The sequence below is a fragment of the Dermacentor andersoni genome, chromosome 11 (genome assembly GCF_023375885.2).
Source record: "Dermacentor andersoni chromosome 11, qqDerAnde1_hic_scaffold, whole genome shotgun sequence".
Taxonomy (NCBI): Eukaryota; Metazoa; Arthropoda; class Arachnida; order Ixodida; family Ixodidae; genus Dermacentor; species Dermacentor andersoni.
Genome location: NC_092824.1, coordinates 47,663,314 through 47,683,789, shown reverse-complemented (window position 1 = coordinate 47,683,789; position 20,476 = coordinate 47,663,314). Strand labels below are relative to the sequence as shown.

Sequence of the window (20,476 nt, the reverse complement as noted above, 5' to 3'; positions counted from 1 at the left end):
TATGGTAGGAACCTGGAAGGGCCTTTTGCCGTGTTTACTCAGTGCGAATTTCGTTGGGTGCATGGGTGCAGCAAGCTCAATCGCAGACTGATGTACGAACATTTTCCTCATATTAGAGCCATCCAGCACAATGCGTCGTTGCCTAGAAAGCGTCCAAAGAAATTAATGAGTGTTGCCCCAACGGAAGATATATTAACTGAGCATTTTAGCAAACAATCTCTGCAGCCGAGGTGCGAATTCGGAGCAAACAAAACGCAATCAATAAAACGCTTGGCACGTTTCTCCCATTATTTTTTGTGCACTCAGCAACGGTACGAGTCAACGTCTGCAACACGCCACATTTCCCTATATTGTACAGCAGCAACACGGTTGACGCAACGCGCCAATGCATGTCAGCAGCAGCAAACCCATCACGGAAAAGCCGCATACAGCCGCTCCATTACCACGGAGCCGTGTAGACAGATGAAAAGTACAGTTGGCTGAAGTTCTACCACCATGATAGCTATAAAGAATAATTCTGTTCAATGCAGCAGCATTGTTTCTAAGAGCGCACTATGTCCATAAGTTTGTGTTTTTGTTTTACCCTCAACGAACCTGTTTTCGTTTGAATATGTGCAGCCGGATCAGAATGTCCGAATCGTGCTTCAGTTACTGTACTTCAGTACAGAAGTAGCGGCCATGTTTTTATGTCATCTCTCCGCGTTTCCGTATATAGTTTTAGCATTGCATGACGGGAAGTAGTTGCAAACATGGCGTTGTGAGTTGTGTATGTGCGTTTTGTTGCTAGTTTCGGCGCCAATTTTGTCAGTGGCAATGGCAGTGACCAACAGAGACTTGTTTGGGATAATGCGCGGCCGCTGCAAAGAGCCATTTTGTGACTGTGAGCGCTTCAGTGTCCTCATTTCGGCGAACATTCGCTGTGACTACTGCGACCACAGCCCCGGATCGCATGGGAAAATAGACGAACTTGGTAAGTGTTCTTGCATTGTACTGGTTTCTCTGTATTCAGCATATAGCTAGGCTGCAGCTTTTCTTTCATTATATGTCAGGGAAGTGCAAAAAAAAAAAAAAGAGAGAGAAAGCAGAGGGGTAAGCAGCAATTTGCGCGGAAATGCATCCGTGTTTCTTCCACGCTCAAAAACGACACTTTAAGGCTCGTCCACGTTACCGGCACGGCAGGCCGCCGCGCGCCGTTCGCGGGCCGCCGTTCGACGGCGGCTTTCCTCGCGAACGGCGAGATTTACTTGCCGTAGATAGGATGTGATCATATGATGTTACCGGGACCCATTTGTGTCGCATCCGTACAGCGAAGTAGCGACCGAGGAGTGGTCGTTCTGGCAACGTCGGCAGCCTTACCGCCGCTCATCGCTCGGCGGCGCCGATATCGTCGCTAGGCCTTTTCCAGTTCACGTCGAAGCGAAGGCTTATGGCGCTTCGGAATGAATCACCGACGCTCACAAGCCGCTATATTTCATACCGTTGCTGTCGCTCTTCGCAATAATTATACGCAATGCAGAAAATACGCTAATATTAGCGGCGACGTTGGCAGTGATGCGAGCACAGCCGCGCCCGTCGTCTGCCGTCGGGAGCCGTGCAGTGCAGATAAGCTGTACAGGTATCCGTGCTCTCGTTCGTGTTTAACGTTTGACAGTGGATATTGTTTTGCGTAACATGTACAATGTACGCATCACTTTATGTAGTGGAAATTATTTTGCGGGGATTTGCGTGGAACAGAAGCTGTAGCCGACGTTTGCGTTGCCGGTGGCGGAGGCGCGCAGCTTCGCGGTCGTCGATTGTCCCGTCGGTCGTGAGGCGGCAAGGTGGCTGTGGCGGCGGACGGTGCGCCGGCCGAATTTCCGTCTACATTACCTCTCGCGCGGCAGACGTTCTTCGTCACTGGAGGCCGGTTTGCCGTTCAGAGATATTTACCGCTCGTGTGGTGTCGTTGGGATGCATCTTTGCTGAAAAGAATGCAGACGTAGACCAAAGTGACCACAATATTCCAGAATAAGCTGAGGTATGCTGGTACAGTGCAGGTGTCCTGAGAAATGAAAGGAATTTGAGTTAGTGCCTCTCTTTGAAGTTGCTTGTCATCCTGACAACTGCAACAACTTTGAAACCAAATGACAGAAAATCTCAATTTACGCACTTTACTTTAGTTCATGCATATATAATGGATTTGATTCTATATTCAGGGCTCATCTTTCTATTATACTTGAATTCGATATGAAAGTACTGCTGCTTGAACAGCCCTGCTTTTTTACGACGATTCTCAGCTCTCAGATACAATCATGTGTCCTAATGTGCATCAAATGAAATTGATTTAATTTGCTCTAATAGTAATAGTTGTTGCTTAGGTTTTCTTGCAAGTACTGTTGGCCTGGACAGATCGTTTATATGTAGTGACGTCAGTATAGTGAACATGAGTGCGTATAAAAAAAAAGTGCGACGTACATTTTGACTGGTGGACCAGCCTTTGTCAAAGCGAAACGTTCGGAAGATGTACTGTGCAATAACAGTGTGGCGTACCATCTTTTTTCTTTATTATACTACTAGTACCAGTCCGACATATATATATATATGTATATATATTGGTTAATATGCCATTTATGGTGCCGATATCTGGTTTACATCTATGCCGTGGGAGAAGATCTTGTGCATTGTGTTGCTTGTTGTGTGACCTCTTCTTGCCTTTCATTTACGAGCATTAAAATAATGGGCTACAGATGTCAGAAGATGAATAAGTTCTGCTTATATCCTGGGCTGAATAAAATTTTTTAAACAGATAGGAAGGCAATTTATTCATTATTTTTGTGGAGATATTTCTTCCACGAAAACTTTGGTAAGAGATGCGAACAATTAAGAAAACAACGCATGGGAAGTGGCTCAACCTACACTAGGCTACAGATGCGAGTTTTGAGCGTTAGTTGTTTTCAGTGAGTTAGGAAATCCAAACTAAGGCACAGTCAATGCATGTTGACTGTGAGTAACACACCTGCCCGGTTTACTAGTGCCAGCTTTCCTAGCTGACTTCTCTCCTTTTGCCCTTGTTAGTACACCTCTTTGTTTTATTATGTGGGAAAATGCGACATGCATGCCGTGTTCTAAAGTACATAAATAAATTTCGGGCAGTGGTTTATGTCATCTTTAATTTCTTTTCATAGATGGCATTGCCAGCTGATGAGCTCCAAGTAACAGCACCTCACATTCACTGCGCTCCTGACAAGATATGTATTTTTGCTGGCAGCCAAGCCGAAGTCATCACTGTCTCCAAGTCTGAAATACAACGGGCACTTATTTTTTGCCTTTTGGCATATTATGTTAAGAACCTAGAATATCCATTTGCATTTTACCAAATGCTTGCTCTCGTGCAAAAAGTTGTGCTGCCAGGAGACAAGCTAGTGAAAGGACTGCTTTCTACCCGTCTGAAACGTCTCTTTGCGCTCCTAAGCAGTAAAAATGTAATCTAGGGAGTAGTGCTGTTCGCGCTGCTTTCCATGTTTTTCACCAACTCTGAAGTGAAAGAAGAAAAGCAACATAGTGTGTGATTTACTTCAATGCGGTTGGTTAGCTCCAAAGGTGGGAGGGGCTTACATCATAAGCAGCTGTTTTTTTCATGTCATACATTGTTTACTTCTAGTCACAAGCAGTGCATTTACTTGCTCTAGTCATTTGTTCCTCTCCCTTGTGGTGAAGGCTGGTTAATTTTATTTCATTTGTGTATTCATAGGCCTCAGAATTTCTTATAAACATAGCTTAAGCATTTAACTCACCCACGCAGATGGTTGTTTTGCAAAATGTAATGCACTCTATTTGCTCTTTGCTCAGTGAGCAGATCGGTGTATATCTCTGTGCCTGTGCAGAAATCTAGTATTGCAGTTATTAAATAGCATCAATTCTGATGTTTGTCATTTCACACAGTTGTGCTTCAATGACTGTATATGGGAGGTCTCATGGATGGTATTTTTGTATATCAGACCTTGTTGAACAAAAAACTTGTAATAAAGAATTTCGTACCTGAGAGTACTCCAACTTATTTTTCGAGAACATTCACAGAATATTAAACGGAACAGCTTATTACAAAGGCTAGGTGCATAGTTAGGAAGTGAAATAATGACATTGCCTTCAACTACATTAAACCAACTCATTGTCACAATATTATTGCCAGCAGCGCTTTGCAGTATGCTTTTGCTCACCTGAACTAAATTATTATGGCCAATCTACAATACTCATGCATATGTTGCTTCCCCAAGTGTTTTTCTTCATTGACTGTACTTCAAGTAATTTTGTGCCTTTGGAAGATGCATTTTTAATAAATAGTGGCTTTTCTGCACAAGTATGTAATACTCTAGGAACTGAAGGTATTTTTGGCTTCCACATATTTTAGAGGGACATTAACTCAGAGGCAGTATATGTTAGAAACTTACAGCTGAGTTATATTGGCAGTCAAGCAGGAACTGTCCCCCAAATGCTATGTTAAATTTAGGGGTTACTTCGGCTATTTATTCAGATGTCTTTATTGTGATTGCGCTGTATTGTTATAGCTAACCTATTAAATCTATCATGGCGTCATGATTGAAAATGTCCTGCATCTCGAATGGGGCCAACATTGTGATGCCTGTCAGTTGCCTCTGATTTCTTCTCGCCACAGATTGTCATGTAGAAGTTTGAATTATGGGACTGAAAGAAAAATGTTTGGGTCGATACCAACCCGAGCAAATTACATGCTCTCTTTAAAGCTCTAATGAAATGCATTGACAGTGAAAGTCTCTTCTTTTATAGTCCCACAATTTAAACACCAGCATAACTATAATCTGAGGTGAGAACATAGCCAGCTGGCAGGCATGACAATATCGCCCCAATTCGAGATGGCAATATCTTGTAGTGGAAGAGTGCAAATTTTCTAATTTGGCTATAAAAATAGAATGCAATCAAGAAGAAAATATCCGTATAAGTTACTGAAGTAACCCCTAAATTTAACACAGCCTTTAGAGGTTACATTTGCTTTTAGAAAATAAAGGACTACTGCGTAACCTCTAAAGCTGCATATTTTTCAAGGGTAACAATGTACCTTGTAATATAATGGTTACAACGTACCTTATATTTTGTATTAGTTACAATGTAACTTATAATATATTAGTTACAATGTACCTTATAAATGCGAATTCGTGCACCTATACTAAGGGTTACCCAGCTAAGGGTGTACAGCGTAACCTCTAAAGCTGCATATTTTTCAAGGGTAACAATGTACCTTTTATTTTATATTGGTTACAATGTACCTTATATTTTGTATTAGTTACAATGTAACTTATAATACATTAGTTACAATGTACCTTATAAATGCGAATTTGTGCACCTATACTAAGGGTTACCCAGCTAAGGGTGTAGAAGTAAAAATTACTGCTCATTTTATTATCGTTACTAAAGTAACCCTACTAGAATGGTTTATAGAACCTTTGCAGATGACGAGGTGACAAGTAAGGTATGATAAGAGTCCGCTACTTGTATTTCTTTCATTTCCCTTTGGGGTTCTTCTATTTAACTGAACATACGGAACCTGTCCTGCAGGCTTGGGAGACGAGAAGACGACAGTTCGGCGAGGCTCAAATAAATCGCATGCTTCTTGCAAGGTGAGAGTCGGGAGTAGCCGCAGATACAGCGATTAGCTGCGATACTGTTGCGGCTGTTTCTGAATCAGAAGCTCTTTGAAGTCAATGGTTATAGCGGCTGCGCGCTGCGATCTCAAAGTGTGTTCGTTGTTTGATCTCTAGTACCACGGCCGTTGGATAAAGAAAGTTATATTTACTTTTCGGACGGAGGGTGCGTCGCAGGAAATTCGAAGATCTCTCACGGGTATGTTTGCAGCGTGTGCGTCGCTTGGATCCTACGGTTCCCACAGCGCGTCGGATGCTCGAAGGTAGCGTCGTCGCGTGTCGGCGCCTGTCTTATCGCCGGCCGCGCTACCGCCGTGTCTACTTTTGGGGGACTCTACATGCGCGTAGTCGCCGTGTTTGCGAGTGAACATCGCGTTCTTCTGCTCCCCGAAACGTACTCATTTTGGATCGTACCAATTGCTATGTCATCTAGTGTATGGTAAAACGATGGTAGCGCCACCTAGAAGTAAAAAATTACTGCAAATTTTATTATCGTTACTAAAGTAACCCTAATAGAATGGTTTATAGAACCTTTGCAGATGACGAGGTGACAAGTAAGGTATAATAAGAGTCCGCTACCTGTGTTTCTTTCATTTCCCTTTGGTGTTCTTCTATTTAACTGAACATACGGGACCTGTCCTGCAGGCTTGGGAGACGAGACGACGACAGTTCGGTGAGGCTCAACCCCGCAGGGGCGTCTGCGTCAGCAGGCGTTTGGTGTGTTGCGACACCACGTACCCGAGCACACGAGGGTTGGACCCTCCCGCGTGTAACCGTGCGCGGCTTAGCTGTGTCTGGGGAAAAGGGGATCCTGGGGGTTGAGCCGATGCTGGGTGTTTGGACCTTTAAGGCCCCCTGGCGGAGGCAACACACCCCTTTGGCCTCTGCTTCGCATAGACGGCACCCCCGGACTGACCCACCCGGGGGAAATCGGTAGTTGCCTTTTCCTGTCTCTTTCTCCCTCCAATCTTCGTCTTTCTCTCACTTTCTATCTTTCCTGTCCTCTCTTTATTTTCGTGTTACTTCCGGCTTCGTAGGCAGCAAGGGTTAACCTTGTGCATTATATCCAGTCTTGGGTATATGTATTCGGTTATAGCGGGGTTGTACCGCTGGCGTGCGCAGAACTGAATATTTTCCGTCCTGTGTCGTTCCCGGGTTGGGCTCCATGGTGGGTGGCGGCCATCCCTGCCGAAAACACCATTCTACTAATGGCCACTTCTTTTCCCCGACTACCTGATCGCCCTCAGAAACGAGGGCGCACCGAAGATATTTTCCAATTTCTTGGAAACAAACTGCCAAACTTCCCCAGATTCCATGTAGTTCATTCAAACAAACCTGAAAAGACCATGAGAATGATTTCTCCTTTCCTAGTCTCTAAGAATCTCACTGAAACTCTTGGTGCAGGCTATAAAGCAACGAAAATGGCTAGCGGTGATCTCCTTCTGGAACTCCGCGATCCAAAACAGCTTGAAAACCTTCCTAAAGTTCAGTCATTTGGGGAAATCCCAGTAACTATAACGCCACACCGAACTATGAACACCAGTCGCGGTGTTGTTTCTAACGACGATTTGATGGAGTTAACAGAAGTAGAACTGCTTGAAGGCTGGAGTGAGCAAAGCGTGATCAATGTCAAAAGAATCATGCTAAGGCGTGACGGGAAGGAAATCAAAACCAAACATCTTGTACTGACTTTCTCCTCAAGCATTCTGCCTGAGACACTCGAGGCTGGCTATGTAAAGCTACGAGTCAGGCCGTATGTTCCGAATCCCCTCCGCTGCTTCAAATGCCAGCGTTTCGGCCACAGTTCCCAGAACTGCCGAGGCCGGCCGACATGTGCAAAATGTAGTTCCCGTGACCATGCCTCTGAAACATGCGAAAACGCTCCACACTGCGTGAACTGTGATGGCGAGCATGCCGCATACTCGCGGTCATGCCCGTCTTGGAAGAAAGAAAAGAAATAGTCGCAATCAAAGTAAAGGAAAACATATCATACAAAGAGGCACGTAGGCGGGTTGCATACCTTCCTAAGACCACCTTTGCCGAAGTGGCGCGTCAGGGGGCAGCGTCACAACGGCCTCCGGCGGCTGTTCGACCCACAAGCAGTGAGTCGGCAGTTACGCCATCTGCCCCCGCGACGGTTGCAGCTAGCGCTGCTCTGTCAACCCAGCAGAAGGGACCATCGAGCCCGAAGGTGGGCGCAGCCGAGGCTGCCCCAACATCCCCGGCCCCTTCCAGCGCTGGCAACAGCCGGCGCAGCCAAATCCCTCAGGGAGCCCCATCGACCTCCGGGCTGGTGGGCGCAAGGGTCTTGCCTTCCGAGGCAGGACTCACTCGGAAATCTTCTCGCTCTCAAGAGCACGTGTCCGGCGCCTCGCTAGAGGCAATCGACACTACACCTGTCCTGAAGGCGCACCACACGCCTAAGGAGCGGCGGGGCTCCCTCGAACGCTTCAAAAAGGGCAAAACTCCGATTACAGGGCCTCGAAAGAGCTCTGTAATCTAAGGCATAACTTCTATTTCCGTACACACAGCGCCAAATTAACTTCGTTATGGACACGCTAATTATGCAGTGGAACGTCAGAGGTCTCCTCAGAAACCTTGATGATGTTCAAGAACTTCTTTACGAACTCACCCCAAAAGTGCTGTGTGTACAGGAAACCCATCTTAAATCTAAACACACTAACTTTCTTCGTCATTATGTTATTTTTCGTAAAGATCGTGATGATGCCATCGCATCATCTGGCGGCGTAGCCATCATACTCGATAAAAGTATAGCGTGTCAACATCTACAACTACAAACGCCCCTAGAGGCAGTGGCCGTTCGAGCCATACTTCTAAACAAACTTATTACCGTCTGCTCTCTGTATATACCCCCGCACTATCATCTCCATAAACATGAATTCCATGCATTAATAGATCAATTACCCCAACCCTATTTGGTTCTAGGAGATTTTAATGCACACAGCAACCTATGGGGTGACTCTCATTGCGATGTGCGAGGTCGACTGATTGAACAGTTTCTCTTTTCATCTGGTGCATGCCTTTTGAATAGTAAGGCGCCTACATATTATAATACTGCACATAAGACCTATTCCTCTATAGACCTCAGTATTGCATCTCCCACCCTTTTACCTGATCTTAAATGGAACGTTATTAGAAATCCATACGGGAGCGACCATTTCCCGATAGTTCTGTCTACACCGAAGACGAATGAATGTTGCCCACAGTTTCCTCGGTGGAAAACTGATTCAGCCGACTGGGAACAGTTCCGAAAAATTACTGTCATATCGTGGGCTGACGTTTCTGCTCTAAGCCTGGAAGCCGCGGTTGAATACTTCACCTTTTTTCTGATTGATGCCGCGACCAAATGTATCCCAGAAACAAAGGGATCATCTAACAAGCGCCGTGTTCCATGGTGGAACGAGGAATGTCGTAACGCGCGTAAAAAGCAGAACAAAGCATGGGGGCTGCTCCGCGATTCTCCGACTGCAGAAAACCTTGTTAATTTCAAGCATGTCAAATCTCAGGGAAGGAGAACGCGCCGACAAGCTAGAAGAGAGAGTTGGCAAAATTATATATCAGGAATTAACTCTTACACGGATGAGACAAAGGTCTGGAATAGAGTGCACAGAATAAAAGGTCGACAATCTTACTCGCTACCCTTAGTAAATACACAGGGAGATAGTATGGAAGACCAGGCGAACTTTCTAGGCGCACACTTTGAACGCATATCCAGTTCGTCGCACTATTCGGACACATTTCAAAGACATAAAGCACGAATAGAACGGCAGCCATTAGTACGAAAACCTGCAAAATGTGAGGTATATAATAGACCATTTGGCATAGCAGAGCTTCAAGCAGCACTGAATGGCTGCAACAAATCTGCCCCAGGCTCTGACCGCATAATATATGAAATGTTGAAGCACTTGCCATCTGAAACACAAAAAACCCTTCTTTTTCTTTACAATGGTATATGGTCTTCCGGCCAGATTCCCTCTGTTTGGAAAGAGGCCATTATAATTCCCATTTTGAAACAGGGTAAGGACCCTTCTTTGGCAAATAGTTATAGACCGATAGCGTTGACAAGCTGCCTATGCAAACTCTTTGAAAAGATGGTGAATAAACGCTTGCTCCACTATCTTGAAACCAACAAAATATTAGACCCATACCAATGCGGTTTCAGGGAAGGTAGGTCGACGACAGACCAGCTTGTCCGCATGGAAATGTACATCCGTGAAGCCTTTATCCACAAACAGCTTGTCGTATCTGTATTCCTTGATATGGAAAAGGCGTATGACACTACGTGGAGCTTTGGGATCCTTCGGGATCTTTCTGGAATGGGTATACGTGGCAACCTGCTGACCATTATTGAAAGCTACCTGTCTGACAGAACGTTTCGTGTTAGAGTTGGCAATGTACAGTCACGATCATTCATACAGGAGACAGGTGTACCGCAGGGTGGAGTGCTGAGCTGTACACTCTTTATTGTGAAAATGAATTCCTTACATACCATCATACCTCGCACACTCTTTTACTCGGTTTATGTGGACGATGTGCAGATAGCTTTTAGATCGTGCAGTCTTAGCATCTGCGAGAGACAGCTACAGCTCGGCCTAAACAAACTCTCAAAGTGGTCAGAAGAAAATGGTTTTAAATTTAATCCTCAAAAAAGCACATGTGTTCTCTTCTCAAACAAGAGAGGCATATCACCAGGACCGACTATTGACCTTAATGGAGAACGACTGTCGGTCAGCCTTGAACACAAATTTTTAGGTATTATCTTGGACACAAAACTTAATTTCATTCCACATTTGAAATATCTCAAAGCGAAGTGCCTGAAGACAATGAACCTGCTGAAGCTACTTTCTCGAACAAACTGGGGCAGTGACAGGAGGTGTTTGCTTAGCCTATATAGGAGCCTTGTACGATCACGCCTCGACTATGGAGCCGTGGTGTACCAATCCGCATCGGATAGTGCTCTCAGAATCCTCGACCCAGTCCACAATCTAGGCATACGGCTGGCAACAGGCGCATTTAGGACAAGTCCTGTGGAAAGTCTGTATGTGGAGGCGAACGAATGGTCGTTACATCTGTGCAGAACGTATTTAAGCTTCTCCTACTTTTTAAAATGTAAATCGAATAACGAACATCCGTGTTACTCAACCGTACTTGACTTGTCTTCTGCAAGACTTCACCACAACCGCCCATCTGTTCGAGCTCCTCTGTCTGTGCGCTTAGAACAACTGGCTCACGAAACTGGTATTAAACATCGAGAAACAGTCCTAATGACTCCCACTAACCTTGCACCACCTTGGGAATGGCAGTCTATCCAATGTGATATGTCTTTCGTCGCAATAACAAAACATGCGCCTGAGGTGCATATACATTCACACTTCCTCGAACTCCAGGCGAAGTACTCCTGCGCAGAGTTTTATACAGACGCTTCAAAGTCTACTCATGGTGTAGCTTATGCAGCGCTCGGACCTTCATTTTCAACGTCCGGTGCAATAAATCCACACACCAGCATTTTCACAGCGGAGGCATACGCGATCCTCTCTGCTGTGAAACATATAAAACAAACAGGTATAATAAAGGCTGTCATATTCACAGACTCATTAAGCGTTGTTAGTTGCATATCAAGTCTACGAAAACACAAAAACCCCATCCTTAATGAACTGTATAACCTTCTATGTTCAGCATACATGTCTAACCAAATGATTGTTCTTTGTTGGGTGCCTAGCCATAGAGGCCTAGAGGGCAACGTAGCTGCTGACGAAAGGGCTACATCCGTACCTTTTTGTGATGCAAACATTAATATACCTGTACCCTACACAGACCTTAAGCCATTTTTACAGCATAAACTACGGAAATATTGGCAACGGCAATGGGACACTCAGGTATCCAACAAACTGCACCTAATCAAACCGAAAATAGGAAACTGGATCTCTGAGAAAACAACGAGACAACAGGAAGTACTGCTCTGTAGGTTAAGAATTGGACACACCTATAGCACTCACTCGTATATTCTAACTGGAACTAACCCTCCGACATGCACTAGGTGTGGAAGTAGACTTACAGTCCTTCACGTTCTCATTCAGTGCCCAGTATTAGAAATGGAGAGAAAAAAGTTCTTCCCTTCCTTGTACAGTCATAATATACCTCTGCACCCAGTCTTCTTTTTAGGCAATGACCCTCTATTTAATTTTAAATCAGTGCTCAAGTTCTTAGAAGAAACTAATACTATAGAAATCATTTGGCCAGGCTATTTGTAGCACAGCCTCTGCTTAGAGGCTGTAGCTGCAATGAAATCACTTACAGAGCACATGCCTCGCAGCCCTTGCACTGAAGGGCTCTGCAGAGGCACTGGTGCTGCCATAAAATAACATGTTTTAGTATCTTATTGTTCTCAACGTTCTTTTACAACCATAGGACTCACTTTTCATTGACATTATTTTAATAGATACATATTTTACACCATTTAAAGCGAATATTTTAGGCCAATATACAGCCACTACCGCCATATTCATCGATACTCATTGCTATGCATCACCAAATGTCATGGCGCACTTTGGCCATTTCTGGCCCTTGCGCCAAGAAACGATATCCATCAATCGGTGAGGCTCAAATAAATCGCATGCTTCTTGCAAGGTGAGAGTCGGGAGCAGCCGCAGATACAGCGATTAGCTGCGATACTGTTGCGGCTGTTTCTGAATCAGAAGCTCTTTGAAGTCAATGATTATACCCGCGAAGAAATAAATCGTTATGAACTTGGGCGGTCATGAAGCTAGTCTAACGCTGCAGTTTTTACAGAAAGAAAACGGCTACGAAAGGGGGCAGTCCCGGAGATAGGCGCTTGAAAGCGCCAGCTTTAGCAACAGCACGAGGAAGTGGCACGCTGCGCACGCGCCAAGCATTTCAGAACTTACTGGCTTTCGAACGAGAGGAGCATGCGCGCGTGGCCTAATGGTTAGAGCACCGGGCTCGACGGCCGACGTTCAATGCCACCGCATCGGTCACACATTATTTTCTTTTTATGAAAACGAGGCGAAACAAGAACCTAACTGCCGCAAAGTGACAGCAATGAGGTTGGAACGCTTCGCATTTAATTTTGGTATGTCTTCATATGCGAGTCCTAATTACTGATACTGGACTCAACTGCTACGCAACAAAAGAACAACTACAAGAATCAACACAAATTACCCAATAAATTGTTTATTGAGAACACTCAACGGTAATATTGTTGTGCAAGTGTTGAGCGAACTCAATTGCTTTTGAAAATTTGCTGAAGTCTGTTGTTTCAACAATTCCCCAACAATATATCAATGGTTAACCAACAGTCATTTTTGTCCAGGTTGGCAGGTACATACCCATAATCCAATTCAGGTTTAATATTTCTGCTACAATGCGATGTGCCATTTGAGTTAATGACTATCCTCAACCCTCTCAGAGGTTATGAAATATGGCGCACAACCACATCTCGAGCAAACACCTTTCCCTATGTGTTCTGTGTACTACGCAGACAACAGCAGTGGTGAATGCAAGGTAACGTTCAACATCCACTCACGCCTCTCGTGTTAGACTAAACGTTGAAGAATTTCACGGCTAATTATCACCGCTAATTATCATCGATCAAAGCACAGGCACGAAAAGCTTAGCTTACATCGATTCCCACAGTGCGTGGGATCTGCATAATTTTTCCCATTGAATATTGCTAGTGTTCGTTTTTTTGTTTGCAAAGTACATTTAGGAATCCACCACGTAGTTTCATCGCGCACTAAGATGTGACATCGGAACGATTTTACCGTTAAACGAATTATAGAAATCCTGGGCGAAAAAAAGCGGTAGCCGCAAAGGCGCCGTCAAATTGCTACATCTAGTATTTGTCAAGCTAGACACGACCAAAATATTATGCGAAAACTAGCATTTACACCAGCCGGTACGTATGCACCATGTGCCGATACCCAAGCCAAGGGGAGGGTTCCGCGTCACTTTGAGAAGGCAGACGCGGTTTCCAAAGATAGGAATGGTTGGAGACCCCTGATCTAGCCTATTACAATGCGCTCGAAGAAATGAAGTGAAATGTTTATTGCCATAGCGTTGAGGGCCCCGTGTCTAAGAAAATACGACGTCGGTGTTTGGCGTCCCGCGTCCATTGTCGACGGCCGTTTCAGGAACAATCATTCCGAATGACTCAAACTCAACCATGCCAACCCAACAACGCAGGCCTTCCATGTATCGCAAAAAAATTACTAATGTATTTGAATTTGTCAAGGTAAAATGCATCAGAAAAGTAAAGTACCACTTACACTAAAACTAAAGACATGATGGCGTCGGATTATTATATTACAGAAAACCTCATTATGTTGCGCGGAAACTCAAACACAAACCCCATTTCACCTGATTGCGTTTTCCACCTGCCGTTTGAGGCTTGTCTTGTACTCGCGGACAACTTTCTGTGGCTATAAAGGGCAAGTTACAGGCGCGCGGTGGCTGCACATGCGATTTCGCACGAAGTAGCCCGGCAGCTTTTGACAGTGCTTTAGGTTGCTGGGAGCAAACGCTAAATCGACGCAGGTTCCACGTGCGACGGTTTCGCGTTTTCCCAGACGCTGAAGGGAAAAGCTGCAATATAACTAAACCTTGACACTCATTGATGTGTTCCGTCTTGTTTACCTGTCGCTAATAAGGTGTTTATGTTTTCTCTTCGCCATCCGAAACTAACGGGGATTAAAACGCAGGACTCTTCAGGAGCGCTCTCACTGGCGCGCGTTTCGTCTCCGTAGCTTTCCCTTCACGGCAAGAGAGTTGTCCGCGAGTAAAGTATGTATATCACTGTGAACGGAAATAATTTCCAGGTGGGAGTATAATGCTTGTCCTCTAGCGACCCCCGGTTGGGAGTTTATTATGCTCTGTATGATCGGACCATCATTTTCACTACGTGCGGGCGGAATTTCTGCGTGGTACCATGGGAGAATTTTTTCTGGCTTTTTTAATTTTACTTTGCACTGGATGCAGTTTTCTTGAGGTTCAACGGAAGTATAAAAAGATGTATCGCGTTAGTTTACGTGAACATTTTTGTATGCAGATGCTACTGCTCAAATTCTGAAATATACACAGAAGACCGCGTCAAGTTCAACGAAACAAACCCATGAAAGCTTATAAATGATGACATGCATAAACATTTGAGAAACGCCCAATGCATAGCTTTGAAATAAATCCAAGATACACGCAACACATAAGAAGCACCACTGCCACTATATATAGCCACGACACTGCGTGCCTCGAAACCGCCTAGCGAGCCGCTGTGCTGTTTTCTTAATTATGACTCCCATGCTCGCTCATACGAGATCTGCCTCTCGCAAATTAACGCAAAACCTTAATCAACACAAGACATAATTCAGAATAAGGAGAAAAACTTAATGGCGTAATTTTTCAATATTAGCATGCCATTCTGTGAGTGCTGAAGCGACTTCGCACATTTCCGGCTTTAGCGGACAAAAAGTAGTGCGTTAAAGTAAGCAAGAAAATTGTAAGTGCGTTTGCTTCATGGAAAAATTAACTTAGCGCGGATTAGTGGTAGTGTAGCGAGAATTTATTACGTGTGAGCATGATCCCCAGCAGCCCACGTAACACCGAAAAGTGCGTAGCCATACATCCTCTGGACCGCACTTCTTGCTCAGCCTCCAATCAGTGTTTGTCGTTTGTGAAAAGCAGCTGCATCGCCGATCTGTCGAGCGAATCCTTGCACTCGGAGCCAGCAGGCATGCTTCTAAATCAGTGTCGGGCCTAGAGCATAATGTTAGTGCAACATCGGAAGCAATGACGTGACAAAAACCGCAATTCGCGATAACAATGGGAATCACATATCTCAGAAATAAGCTTTATTTACTATACGCATACTTATGTCGTACTGTTTTTCTTGAGCGAGAATACCCGTACACAGATAGAATGAACTGGGAGTATGCCATTCATGTGCGACTAGCACGGACGTCCTCCCTCGAACAGTGGCTGCTGTTGCCATTGCTACGCGGTCCTTGCAGACATTGCACCGGACGTTGTTAGCATTTACCCACAACGGCACAGAAGTCGAATTCCACGTACTGAAGAACGCAAGCCACGGCCACGCTGCACGAAAATACAGTCAGAGACCTGTGCCGACATCACGAGTCAATGAGCATCTTTGAGGTATACCTAAGCCTTTTTCCGCGCTTGAAAACGTCACTCTTGCAATCATCGTTGTCAGCAAAGTGGTCACAACGAATGTACTTGAAGCTGAGATACAGTGAACGTAAGGCAAGCCTATGATGCTTTCTGGAAGGAAATACTGGAAACAACTTGACGAAAAGTTGTAACGGAATGCCATTTCACTAATGTAAACGAACCGTCAGCCATGAGCACTGCCAACACCGCCAACGCTGCCGGTCGCTGGCGCGGCGCATAGTTTTATGGGAAACTCCACGTGACCAACCTCTTTTGGCGGAGGGGAGTTTTTTATAACTCCCTGTCGGAGTTTTCACATTTCACAAGACAATAAGATGTTGAATGGAGTAAAATAGCGTATGTAGCCTTAATCCTCCCTCAGCTAGCCAACGGAGTGGAACAAGGGAATACGGTTGGATTGCTGCTGTATATCGTAGTAAATATTTGAAGATGGGGAGGTTTTAGGGCACGTCACCTGTTAAAAACTCCAAGTTGGGTTTATTTTTGTTTACAGTATAGGAACGGCGTGGCCCCCTCGCTTCCTCGCATACCATAAAAAAAAACAATTCTCCTCTTAGTTTATAGCACGCCACCAGCGTTTCCTGGCAAACATTGTGGCTACGTAAGCTGCAGTTGCTGGAATTTGAATGCTCCTCGAATGACGTAAGCAACTCCAATTCTCAAGGTAATGTAAACCCCAGTTTGGAAATACATTAGTCCTGTATAAGCACAAAAAGAGAACAAGAGATATTGTAGAGGCCCACGAGATAAAGAAAAAGGGGGCAGCATGAGTCAGTCATGATTTTATAGCGCTTCATGACACTGAAATCTCTTTTCTTGATGCGACTTAACACTTGGCAGTTTTTGTCTAACACCGCTTATTAGTCGTATTTTTTTACCTGTTCTTGTTTACGAAGTTTGATGACGTAGGACATGACGAGATTGTAAAGTCTATATTCTTTTCGATAAACTTTCAGTTATAAGTACCGCCGTGTCTTGTGTTGTGCCGTAGCTTGTGTCCCCCTCTGTATCTAGTCATGCTTCCAATCAACTCGCCCATTTTTCACGTTTGATCATTAAAAAGAAATATTTAAATGAATCAGTCATTCAAAAGAACATTCGGCTAGAACTCGTCCAATTGAGCAGTGTAACCTTAACGTTAGCACAGCTTCTTAGTGCGCTGTGATGCACACCTTGCCCAAACATGTTATCATCAGTACATTTAAGGAGTGCGTATTCATCGACTTAGAACAACATTTTCTCAAAGGCGAAATAAATTTTAGATTACTTATTTAGGCTTCGGATGTTTTCCATACATTGAGCAGAAAGGTATAAAGGGAATCCTGCTTGTCCGCAAAGTTCAGGATACGAAGCAAGGGCGCACTTTACGCGACCGCTGTCGTTCTATTGGCAGTGGAACAGTCGCTATACATCGTGATTAGCGCTGGCTCTAGCGCTTGTAAGAGTATCACTGTTGGGAGCGACGAAACACATCAAAAAGCTTCGGTAGAGCCTAAGTATAACCTTGCATCGGTTCAATAAACTTGTCTTTGCATACGTCACTTTGCGTAGAAAAAGATGGTTGACGTTATATCGCCCGGAATCAAAATACAAGGCACAAATCCAGCTGACATCTTACAAAACAAGAACATGTATCGAGGGAGGAGTTTTCAGTTTGGTAAAAGTGTAGGAGAGCTGTTTGTTGTGATGGCCACTGACTAAAATTGGCGCCAGAGGTCACTGAGGAGTCTTACATACTCAGTGGCCCCTGAGGCATAAGCTCTCACCTACGTTCTAACTGCGCCTCGGTAAGGCCAAATCAAACCACGCGAAACGTCTCAACGCGCTCGCTTCCCGTGAGGCGTTCGTAACTTGTAGGATGGCTCAGGACGCTCAATAGGATATTATTGCATTGTATTGTACACGCTCGTTTGATGCACTCATGACTTGGCGCCCTCTCCTCCGCATTGGCTGCGCTGTGACGTGCCCAACGACGAACGCACTAGGCACACGTTCAGTCAACCAGAATCATGGAGCCGCCATAGCGTCGGGAAAGCATGCTCGTCTCACATCACGAAGGCCCGGGTGTGATTCCTATCCAGACAAAAGTTTAGCTAATTTCTTTTGAAAGTCAATAATTTAATTAGCTTCCAGTATCCTCCCACAGAAAGTTGATGTCAATCCAAGCATTTTTAGCGTTTTATTTTCTTTGCAACGTTGGCCACTTTCGTTACTAAGGTAAGATGACGCATCAAGCAATAATGTTACGCTGTGCGCCCTAACCTATTTTTCTTCTAAAGAAACAAACCATAAATTAGGCTGCATCCGGTGCTTAGAGACAGCTATAGCATAGATAGTTCACGTCCTGTTCATTTATAGATAGCTTTGCGGCACCCACCCTGTAATTGAATCATGTGCTAATGTAAGTGCTGCAAGTCAAAGGGTATAAGCAGAAGCATCTGACTGCCTGTACTGCGGACGTTTTCTTGGACGATCACTTTCGGCTATATTATCATAGAGAAAGAAAAAAAAGTTAAGAGCGGACACTCCCATACACCTCCAGCGGCCCAATCGACCCTAGCGCGCCTGGCGGCTGGTGAGAGCAACTGGCCTGCACTTCCTGTTTCGGTTTGGCTGGCTCGAACTTTGGATTACCCCCGCGTAACTGACGTTACGCTGTAGCGGAAGCTCGTCATTTCAGACCGCTTTTCGTCACCCAAATGGCAACGCTTTTATTTGTCGTTTTGGTTTAGCGATTCCATATTTTGTCGAGTTCAATATTTGGTGTGAATTGAGGTCATGACGCAATTTTTATTTCGATTAGGTTATAACATATGGAGATAGAGGTAATCATAATTCACTACGGCTTTATCCATCGCGCTTGTCTTCCGTGTTTTGGTGCAAGCGGTCATATATATCAAAGAGGCAGAGTTTCTGCAACGTCTTTATTCTAAAGCAAGATAGGCTTCTTCTGGGTTCTGCCGTTATTAAACCACCACGACACACAGCAGTAGCTGCCGTAGCTTGGATCGCCGGACAGCATGGCATCAGCACGGTCTGAAAATGTCAATAAGTGCACGCTTCGTTAATTACCCAAAACATATGTACACGTCGCAACTGAACCAGGAAACCGCTTTGAATGAATAGCGAACCGATGCACAATATAAAACCACCGACACATTCTGACCTCTGACCCATAAAACTCGTACTTACAAGGATAAATGTTAAGACCCCGTACAGGGGTGCTTAAATGTTCCCAGGCCGCCATCCTATTTACACCCATGGCATCGCGACCTGTGAACTTTTGGACACCCCTGTACGTACTCAGTATAAGGGGTACATTGGTAGACAAAATAGCAGTTCACATAGGCGTAGTAAAGATAAATTCGAAACGTCCAAATACGAGGCCTTTGTTCAAATGTGCGCCACTCCACGCCTACGCGACAATACGTTGAGCAATGTATTGCCCACGAAAAAATGGTAAGCAACCGAAAGTTACTAGAATGCGCAGTACTTCCCAACACGGCCGCCGCAATAAGTACATGCAGTAGTCATTAGGGACTTTTCCCCACCGTTACTTTTCTGTGTAAACAAACCGCACGGACGTATGCACCACCGTCCGTCCGTGCGCCGTAGATACACACCTCGCTGCAGTACAAAACGCAATAAGCTACGCTCGCTGTTTATGTCACATGCCATTGTTTGCAAGCAATATTATTAAAATATTCCGGAGCCCTTAGTCTATAGGGGAGACGCGCAAGCAAAGCTTGGCTATATCTTGCCTAACGTCCTGCTCTTCTTTATTTAGGTAGCACCCGTCCCCGGAACGCCGCTTTCGGTCTGAATCGGCGTGGCGTCTTTTACGTTCATTCCAGCGTTCGTCAGCCTCTAGAACGGCCCAATGAAAGGACCGTCATTCATCACGCGATCATGTAAACGCGGGTTAGGAATTCAATTTTCTCGAAACCAGAATTTTCCTGAAATGTGCAATTCCTGATATTGACCTTAAGCGTTGTCCAGCAGATCGTTTTTAGTTCCCCAACACGAACTATTTCAATGAAACGCCGATACCGTGGTTATCGCAAACAGCGCTGGACAAGAACGGTTTACCCTGTCAAACCGAGACGCAGCGTCTCGATGGCGTCTGACAAGCTGCGAGTCGCAGCGCAGTGCACAGCTGTGAACCGGTGCAAGTATGGCAGTTTCGCGTTGCTTCCCGATTTTCATTGAACGCAACCAACAAATATTATTCCGTTCTCGGTGGGGCTAGCAAGAAAGTACATGGTACAGCCCTCTCATTACGCGTTCCTTGAGTGGGCATGCTTTTCGCATTGTTCGCGTCTAGCCGCCTCATATAGAGCCGCGAACTGTTTTTTTTTAGCGAACCTTGTCGCACTCACAAGCCAGTTACTCCAAGCTTCGCTTGAAAACGTGACTACCTGTCTCACACACGAAAACACCGCCGCAGCCGACGTTCACGAAAGCTTCCCGCTGACACGCCGCTGGTACACGAATCGTTGATTTCTTCTCGATGGACGAATGTAGATTGGTGTTGATGGCAGTACGGATGAAGAACAAAAATCACGGAAGTTGTCTTGGATAAATTCTGTTTTTATGTATAA

The 20,476-nt window shown here is 44.9% G+C and overlaps 1 long non-coding RNA gene across 1 annotated transcript; it reads left to right on the top strand.

The window, feature by feature from the left end:
- The first annotated feature begins 433 nt into the window (after window positions 1-433).
- Window positions 434-3,518, top strand: LOC129381415 (uncharacterized). Its single transcript, XR_008609607.2, has 2 exons — window positions 434-970; window positions 3,165-3,518. It is a non-coding gene; the product is annotated as an uncharacterized lncRNA (long non-coding RNA).
- The last annotated feature ends 16,958 nt before the right edge of the window (window positions 3,519-20,476 follow it).